Here is a 9,890-nt window from a genome sequence, read left to right as displayed (position 1 = left end):
AAGGGAGCCGGTACCTCGCACCTCCTTCAAGAGTAGGTCTGGTGCGTCCCCCGCAGCGACTCGTGATTCGCGTGCATTGCGCGCGTTTTCCCGGAAGAGGCGGTCGTGCTGAACTTGGAGCGAGTGGAGATAGTCGCGCGTACAGGTCGTGAGGGGGTCCGCGCTCTGTACAATTCGCATCCGGCGGAGTAGCTCGTTCATTTCTTTTGTAATGCGCTTCTTCCTCACGCTGCCTTCTTCTTGCAGGAACGCTCTCCATCTCGCCTTCAAGTCGTCCCATACCGCAGGGCTGGTACAGGGGGTGGCCTCAATCGTCTCTTCCAGGAACGCGGATATTTTCAGGACGCTCGTGCGGTCTTTCATGAGCGCCGGGTCGAGGCGCCAAACTTTGTTTCTTGGATGAGGGCCGAGCGTCCCCCTCACCGCTGTAACCAACGGGAGGTGGTCTGTTCTGTCCGCCAGTGCGTCGGGGAGGGTAAGGACTTCGCACGACGCAATAGAGCCGACGAGGCGCTCGGGGACGTAGGCTCGATGAAGTCTGCTGGCCGTTGTCCGCGAGGTTCGGGTGGGGGCGAACTCGTTTCCGTGCATGTGAACCCACGCGTCCGTGAGCCGCAGGTGTCGGAGGATCTTCACCAGCTCTTTGGCGTGGTACGTTGAGCCGCCTTGAGCCGGGCCCCGGACGTCTCTTGTGGAGTCCACGACGCAGTTGAAGTCCCCGAGAACCACGTGGGGAACGGGCTCCACCAGATAGCCGTGCAGCTCCTTAAAGTAGGTGTTGGTGTCTGATCTGGTCACCGGCGCATAAACATTAACAAAGCGCACCTTGGACCCGTCGACGAAGACGTCGAGCACAAGCGTGCACCCGTTCGCGCCGAAGACACAATGAGACTTTTGCCGGAACCTGTTCGTGACGAATACGACTCCAACTCCGCAAGCCCTCGCACATGTTAATGAAAAAAAGCCGTCAACTTGGCAGTTGCGCCTGAAGGAAATAACGTCGAGCGGGGAGCGGAAGTTGGTCTCCTGCAGAAAGAGGAGGTCGATACTCTTGGAACGGGCGAACGCCACAACAGCGGCTTGTTTGCTTTTGTCGCGAAAGCCACGGATGTTTAGTGTGGCGAACCGCAGCATAGCCATGTTCCGGCAGTCAAAGCGCGGTGCCTCTCTTGGGGGGAGAAGGAACGATGAAAGGCGAGATAGCTAGGCGAGTTGGGCATCAGCGGAGCGCGGGCGAAGGGGAGCGAGGAGGGTGCTGCACTAGAAGGGGAAGGGGCCCAGCCAGGTGAGTGGGCCAGCAGAGGGTGAGGGGGAAGCGGGAGAGCGGAAGGCGGCGAGGCCGTCGAAGCAGGCGCGCCGCTTCTTTCTTCAGGTAGCCTTCTCAGGACTTCGGCGGCGGCTCCCGTTTGCCTCCACCAGCTTGTTCAAGCTTCTGCGACTTCGCGTGAGGCGGAGCATCACTGTCGCTGCTTTGGCCTACCGGCCCAGGTCTGCGCTGCCGGGCGTCCTTGCTCGCGGTCCTCTCGCCCCCGTCCCGCTTGTCGTCACCAGGGCGTCTTCGCGAGCGTGAGCGTGACCGCTGCTCGAGGCCGTGGGGTGACTGGCCCGTCCTCGCATCGGATTTCCGGCTTAACCGTGTTGTTTGAGCGGGAGGGGGACAAGTCAGGGTTGGGTTCTTGCGCTCGCTATCCTCGGGTAGGACGTAGTACCCTTTGCTCTTGATGGGCAGTTCATCCTGAGCGGGGTCTCGGGGACGGGCCTCCAGGTCTTCGGAGGTGACTAGCGCTAACACGTTGGCCGGCGTTGGCGGGATGGAGGGGGGGGTCCTTCCCGGTTCGGCGACGTCGTCGGCAGGCGCATTTTGTACTGGTGGTGAAATTGCGCAATCCACCTGGCCCGATGGGAGTGCCAGCGGTGAAGGAGGGGCGGACTGCGCGGAAGGGGTATCCGAGAAGCTGGATTCTGTTTCGGAAGGCGTGGCGGTAACCTCCTCGCTCGTCTCGCTCTTCTCTCTCTCGCTGGCCGGTGAATCCGCCTCGCTGCTGCGTGTAGGCGAGTCGGTGTTTGTGGTGTCGTCGCTTCGCTCCCTCACTGCCGTGTTGGGCTTCGTCTTAGGCGCAAGCACCTGGAGGCGCGATTGTGGCTTATCAGACCGGGGCGATAGCGAGCCACTAGGTGGGGCTGAGTTAGACGCGTGGTCGGAAGTCGAGGGGAACCCGCGGGCGGCCGACGCGTAGGATCGCCTTCTGAAGCATTCCCTCGTCCCGTGGTGACCCCCACAACGCTTACATTCACTTGTACAGCCATCTGTGTCATGCCCAAAAGTTCCGCAACGTTTACAAAAAGGAGCGGAGCATGCCGTCGCCATGTGGCCCACTTCGCCGCAGCGTGCGCAAACTCGCCTCATACCGCGGTACTCAAACATTACGCGGTGCCCTGCGATAGTCGCGAAGTTTGGCACCGGTTTGCTAATTTCGATCTTTATGACCCTTACGCCGTTGAGCTTGTTTTGGCGTGTGGCCACAGTGGCGAACGATATGCCCCTCACTTTGCCGTACTGAGCAAGGGCGTTGCTAAGTACCTCGTCGGACAAGTAGGCGGGGTACCGGTAGGCATTTACGTACGTAACTGGCGGCCCTACGGCCTCAACCGGTACGTTTTCGCCGTTCACCCGGAAACCTTCCGCCACCATTAACCTTGTCGCCTGACTGGCGTTACGCGTACAGACGAGGAACCTAGCCCCGCCCATGTGCTGAAGGACAAATACACTGTCATCCCCAGATACTTGTTCTATCGCGTCGATAAGGTCATCGATCGATACGTTGCCTTCGGGCGCTGTAAACATAAAGCAATTCTCCCTCACCGGGAGGTCGGACGTCGACGCCATTCTGGTGCGCGTTGCCGCTGGCTGCCAGGAAGGCGTGGCTGGTAGGACTGGTATCGTGCAGGCTAGCTGCACACTGGTAGGACTGCGGCTCAGCCGAGGCGGGTGCCGCACGGGTACAGGAGGCGCCGGGTGGGTTGCAGGAGGACTCCGGGACGGCAGGCGTAGACCGGGTGCCTTGCTTCACCAGGCATGGGATGGGTGGGCGCCGGACAGGGAGGTCCGAGGCTCGGGGCGGCGGTCGCACGTGCAGGACGGCGATGCCGCGTAAGCTAACTTTGGCGACTTGAACCCCGGGGTCGACGTCAGCGGGACGTGACCCTGGGTCTCGCGCGAGGCGCAAAGAAACGGCTAGCTCGACAATTGGTCTAGCCAAAAGGCCGAGAAGCGATGCAATTCATTAGCACTTAATTAAAATCCATTCTTTCACACCTCGTACTTAGTCCTAGCCAAAAGCCAGGCAAACAGTAGCAAAGCAATTCCGACGTCCACCCATGCACAACCAGCATTGTGCACCGACAGCGGCGGCGCTGGCTTCACGGCATTGCTTTTATCCCTAGTCCGCTTGAAGTTTCTTGTTTCGCTTACAAACATGTTAAAACTGAAACCTTCTTTTTCCCAGAGGTCAAAGCCACGCGTGCTTGCTTGCATGCCTACTCTCGAATGTAACCATGACGTCACACCAAATGCTTGCCGGCGAACATTATCAGGCATGTCGCGAGGGATGCTACAGCACTTGTTTTAAAAACTGATGCATAGTGTACATGTCCAACTCGAGCACCAAAGCCTGGAAGGAAAAAAGAAAAAAAAAGGACTGTGCAAAATGTGACTACGTCACCCATCCAACATGGCTTCTACGCTGGCTGCCCAAGCAACGCCTCTGCAACGACGCCCACAATCATCGGCAAAAAGGTGTTGCCTTTGGCTGCTTCAGCGCGCTCAACGTATGCCTTGCAAGTTCCGACGTGGCGGAACACCGCACCGAGGTCGACGAAGGTCCTGCCGTAAAAGGCAGACCCGGGAATGCGTGCGAAACGTCTCTCGCGTGCGTTGTGAAGCCGGTGAATGAAGGGTCATGTGGCAGAGGGTGACGGAACGTGAGTGTGCGACATGCCGCTGCGATGTCGTTCAAGCGTTCAACGGGCCGGCAGGCTCTGCCTGTCGTGGTCGAAAACGCTTGTCCAAGTTTTGCTGATTCCGAGGGGTAGGAGTGCTATAGTGGCGTGTACGAGGCGCTGGTGCGGCGCTGGTGCGGCGCTCCGTCGATCGTGCCAGACGGACATGAGGCGGCAAGAAGGCGGTCGTCAAGTGGTCGCGGAAATCAGTGGAGAAGTACTCGCCTGCGCTTTTCGTCGAATTCCGCTGGGTAAGGTGCTAGAAGACTCGCGACAGACGGTCTTCGGGAGACGGGTGGTTGCACAAATGCGACCATGCGTCAACGTGCAGCCATATTCGTGGATTATTTCTACCCATTACGATAGCTTCGTCACAGCGCTCGCTGGGGTTGCTTGTTTTTGTTGACCTTCACTTGTGGCTCACACCCACTGTGAGGGATTGGCCGGTTTGTTGTTCTGCTTCTTCGACTTCTACATACTCGGCTTAGTGAAGCTGTGAGGAGTGATGAGTGGGTACAGAGGCAAAGCACAGCAAAGCGCGCCCGGGGCGTGATCTCACGTGTCCTGGTTTCCACGGCGCTTCAGGTACGTGCGTGGTGCGTCCGTACGTCTAGTGCGCAATTTTCTTGGAACTTCCAGCAACTGGCAATTCCATTGAGGTGAGCGTGCGAGGATGTTTGTTGTAATTAACGAGAGCCAACGGTGGATGAGCTGGTATGAGATGGTGTTCAGAAATGTAGTGTGTGATCAACAAGGCGATGTCCGTCGTGGTGGTCTAGTGGCTGTAAGGTACTCGGCTGCTGACCCGCAGGTTGTGGGATCGAAACCCGGCCGCGGCGGCTGCATTTCCCTCTGGTCAGAATAGGGTGCACGTTGAAGAACCCCAGGTGGTCGAAATTTCCGGAGCCCTCCATTACGGCGTCTCTCATAATCATATGGTGGTTTTGGGACGTCATACCCCACATATCATCATATCGTCATCAAGGTGATGGCTGAGGGCGCCAGCGAGGTAGCTGACCGCGTGGCAACGAATTACAGCCACCGCTGGCAGAAGCTGGGACCCAGGTCAGTGGACATAGAAAAAGCACATCGGGGCTTTGCCGCTCCACCGTACAGCAGGTGTGTGCGGGGTGGGTCCTGTGGCGTTCTTTGCGATTTTAATTTGTGATGGGGAATAGTGTAGATGCATAGACGTGGCGAGAGCACGCGTCTTCAGGTTAAGACGTCGCGTGAAGATGTGAAATAAAAATGCCTTCGTTTGTCACTGCAACTGTAAACAGAAACACCAACAACCATTTCTAGAGGCTGTTTTATTTTTCGTTTCGAAACGGGTGAATTAGAAAAGCGGAATTAGCTTGGCACATACATACACACTTCTACACACATACATACACATCGTATACACACTTCTAGCTTTCCTCCGAAACAGTAATAATAAATTACTCAATAGTTTTATTAATATGAGTAGGGATGTTTAAAAAAATAAAAACTTGAGTATGTACGTGTGAACATAACCAAAAAAAGGGGGGGCCTCCAATTATGAAATTTCCACAGAAACATTTATTTTCCCACAGCAATCGTAAGTGTAAACACAGCTAGCGCACTCCCCGCACGCGAATACCGCGTCAGCCGGGGCGGCGTGACGCCACCGTCTCGGACACTCGCCGCACCCACGCCGTTTACCTAGATATCCTTGGTAAATTCGAACACTCTTTCTGTCATTGAATTTATTGTCGAACTCACCCCCGCAGGGGTGAGTGGGCCGATCCCGGAGGTAGTGCAATACCGGGCCAACCCGTGGCGGAGGTGAAGCAAGCTTCAAGCACTCCGCCGCATTGCAAAAATAAGTTTAATATCTTGGATCCAAATAGGATCCGTATCAGATATTAAGCTGATAAGAACAGAGTGGAATTTTATTATGTTACAGACAATGCATGGGATGTCTGGAATTAGCCGGACGACATCTTATTGTTCCTGTACATAGCACCGGGATAGCCAGTTGGAAGTGGACGCGGATGGTGGTACCAGGGACGCCAGGGTGTAGGTCATCACAGGAACTGCCGGAACAGCAGCGGCTTAGTCAGGGCATCTGGCAGGTGGTGGGCGATGTGGCGACGTAGACGGTAGGTCTTGTCTTGGTCATCGGTCGTCTAGCTGCGTCCATGTCCCACGTGCGCGTGGTAGATGGCGCGGGACGCTGCCACCACCTCGCTCACGCAGAGTTTCTTATGAGACGCAGGTAGCTGCGGGAGCACAGGCGCTGGAGGACGCGGTCGTTGGCCGGGTCCCAAGCGCCGAGAGCCCCGACGACGACGGCGGCCACCGTTACTCTCTGGTAGCGGCGACGCAGGTAGTCGGCGACGGGTTGGTAGCGTGCGACCTTGTCGTTTCGCGTGTTGGTAAAGGCCTCCGGTGTATTCTCGAACAGGCAAGCCACGTCGATCACCAGGGCCTCCTCCCCGCGAACCAGGACAAGGCCAGGACGCAGTCCGGTGTCGCCGACCGGCCGGTTCTCGTACGCTACGGTGTAGTCGCGGGCAGCGGCCGTGCGAAGGCGCGAGACCACCGCGTTGTGCCGTGCCCGAGACATGGCGCTGTGCGTCATGCAGTGGCAAAGCACGTGCGGTAGCGTCTCCCTCGCGTAGCCGCAGACCCGGCAACGCTGGTCTCGGTCGGTAGGGCCCCACATGACGGCTCCATTCAGGGGTAGTAGGTTGAGGCGCGCCCGGTGGATAAACCGCCAGTCGGCGAAATGCGTGAAGGCTCCCGTGGTGATGAAATGGGAGCTCGCACGATCCGCCGAGACGCAGGCCATCACCTTTCCCTGGTTCGGTTGGTCATGGAGGGCGTTGTCCCTGACGTGGGCCAGCACATCTCGTAGCGTCCGCATGACCCGGTTCCGCTGTGTTGAAGGTAGCGTCGCGTCGCCGCAGGTGATGGTGACGTGGTCCGGCCGCAGGGACCACGATACTTGTAGCCTTCGGGACGCCTTACGGGCCTCGGTCCACACACTGCGCAGCTGGGTTGCCGGCCTTTAGTGGACAACCTGTCGGTCGCCAGAGAGGTACGCCTCCAACTCGAAACGGGTAGCCTCCCATCCGAGGCGGGTGGAGGCGATCTCGTAAGCGTCGGACAGGGCGAGATCCCGCAACGACTGGTCTGAAGTCGTCAGAAGCTTAAAAGCGGAGTCGATACGACAAATGTCGTATAACTCCGCTGCCACCGGTATCGCTACTGCTCCTCCGGAGGCGCTCCCGTAGACGTAGTTTGTCGAGGCATTCACCGGTAGGTAGAGTGTGCGCTTGACCATGGGCCTGATGGCAAGGTCCAACCGGTGCCAGTCTGTTTTGGTCAGGGCGCCGCACCTCATGGAGAAGTTGAGGGCGGGGAACACAAATGTCTTGAGGGCGTCAATACGCTGCCAGGGGGCTAGAAGGGACGAAAAAATTGCCGTGGTGTTGCGTATGGCGTCGTCAATGACATTGGCTCCCGCTCTCTGTGGAAGGCGGAAACCCACCGGGCGTCCGAGGTAGCGGAGCGGCTCGGAGTCGTTCAAAGCTGTTACCGGGACGCCGGAGACCCGGAACACGGTTGGCCGCATTCCGACGGGGGTGACGCCGCTGAGGTGCAGGGTCGTACACTTGCTCGGGTTGAGAGATAGCCCGAGCGGTGTTGATAGCGCCTCGACCATGTCGATGCGTTGCTGGAGAAGAGCAGGACAGTCGGCCAGGGGCGTCAGGTCGTCGGCATAGGCGAGGATGTTGTGGTCGTCGCCTGTGCCTTGGACGCCTCGAACCACGGGGTCTATGACCAGGTTGAAGAGCAACCCGCTGAGTGGGCAGCCCTGGCGTAGACCCGAGTGGATGTCGACCGGATCTGTCGTGCCCTCTGCAGCAACGATGACTGTTTGGTTGTCACGGTACAGGTCCTAGATGAGGGCGGTGAACGTATCCCCAGCACCGGAACCACGGAGGGCGTCCAGGAGGGCTCGGTGAGGCACGGACCCGTAGGCGTTTGCGAAGTCCAGGAGGGCCGCGCAAAACTCCGTGCCACCAGCTCTGGCTGCGTCCATGCGGTGCTGAAAGATATAATTCAGCTCGAAAACGCCGTCATACGGGAGGAAACCTTTCTGGCACCTTGACAAGATCTGGTGATCCATGATCCAGGCTTGCAGGCGCGACGCAAGGCACTTGGCGTATAACTTAGAGGCAGTACTGCCGAGTGCAATGGGGCGCCAGTTGCCCGGGACAGAGGGATCACCTTTTTTATATGAGTACCGTGCGCGACGTTCGCCATGAGTCCGGGGTGCGACGGTGGTGGACGCAGGCGTTGAAAAGGGCGGACAGGAAGCGGGCCTCCGGGTCGACGGACCTCCAGTGGTGGTACGTCAGTCTGTCAGGACCGGGAGCCGTATTCTCCGACTTCCGGAGCCGGAGGAGAACCTCGTCCGCCGAGAAGGACGCCGTGTCGACCGGGACAGGGGCCGCGGGCCGCTGGAACAGCGCTGAGGTGTCTGCCGTGCGAGGTGACCAGGTGGAGGCCCAATGGTCCTGGATGTCTGGTATGGGGATGGTACAGGACCGTGTGGGACCCTCCATGATCAGGCGCACGGCACGTCGGCGGTTCCTGCGGTAGAGACGCTGGATCTGCGTGTCGTTGTCAGGGTTGACGTCTCGAGCAGGGCGTCCCGGTGTTGACGGGGGGAGGCGGACAGCCTCCGCGGCCAGAGAAACAGCCTGAGACCACGCCTGCTCACACGTCGCCCATGAGTCTGGTGTTGGGGCTGAACGGAGCGTGGCTCGCAAGACGCGGACCTGCTCCGCAAGCAGCATGGTGCGGTCCGGTGGCATCTCCATTGTCGGTGCTTCCACAGGAGTGTCGTGTGCACCGTCGTCGGCTTCATCCGCGCCAGTGTCTTCCAACCGCTCGGAAAGGGAAGGGGATGAGGAGGAGCGGGAATTGGTCGACAGCGGGCGGCGGTCGACGACGGTGCCGGCAGCATGGACACTCTGTTCGTCCACCGGCTCGTTGGCCGATGCGTCGTCGGAGTCGTCGGTACCGGGGACGTCGGCAAGCTCCGTGGACATCCGTGAGGAAGCCCTCGAAGCAGACGACGTGGTGCCGGGACCGGTACGACGACGAGAAGACGAGCCGGGCGTGGATGAGACCTCGCCAGTCGTGGACTGGGGACCAGGATCTGGTGGCACGGACGGTGGCGTTCCGGGAACCGAAGGTGATTGCCGAGGCGTGGAAGAGCCGGAGCCAGAAGTGGGGGAAGAGTGGCCCGGCATAGTTGAGAAGTTTATTGACAACAAAGAGAAGTTTATTGACTTCCAACCAAGGACAAGTTCAGGTCACGGTGAGACACAATACGCGGCCGCACTTTGGCCGGGAACAATTCAATGAGCAAAAACACACAAATTGTTGATGTAAAAGACAGGGCACTCGGTAAAATATATACACTATATACAATTTGGTTTTTTTCCAACACGTACAAAAACATGTACTATATACCTATGTACTGATATACATATACAAAAAAACACATCTACAGATATTCTACATTACATTGACCTTATATACATGAAGTAATACAATATTGTATGTACATATTTACAGTTTGGTGATAGCTTGGTTCTTTGACCAAGGGTGCTGGGGAGAAAACAAAGCGGTGGGGGGAGGTTAGTAGTGAATAAGGGGGGCGTGAAGCTTCCCGCCCCTTACAAAAAAGAATCTTGTGTGCCAGCGTCTGAGGAACAAGTCCTCTCCCCTGGCCTCCAGTTCTTTTGACAAGTGGGCCCATAGCAACCGTCTGATGCGCGAAAGCGCGGGGTACGCAGCCCGTACAGGTTTCCGACGTGCCTCAGCCAGCGAGCGTCTCTGCCAAATTA

At 58.1% G+C, this 9,890-nt stretch overlaps 1 non-coding gene across 1 annotated transcript; it reads right to left on the bottom strand.

Annotated features, from left to right (window-relative positions):
• Window positions 1–5,751: 5,751 nt before the first annotated feature.
• On the bottom strand, window positions 5,752–5,935 carry LOC142766431 (U2 spliceosomal RNA). The gene has a single exon (XR_012884522.1). It is a non-coding gene; the product is annotated as a U2 spliceosomal RNA (small nuclear RNA).
• Window positions 5,936–9,890: the final 3,955 nt, after the last annotated feature.

The sequence above is a fragment of the Rhipicephalus microplus genome, chromosome 6 (assembly GCF_043290135.1).
Source record: "Rhipicephalus microplus isolate Deutch F79 chromosome 6, USDA_Rmic, whole genome shotgun sequence".
In the NCBI taxonomy this organism is placed as follows: Eukaryota; Metazoa; Arthropoda; class Arachnida; order Ixodida; family Ixodidae; genus Rhipicephalus; species Rhipicephalus microplus.
This window is presented reverse-complemented; position numbering and strand designations above follow the sequence as displayed.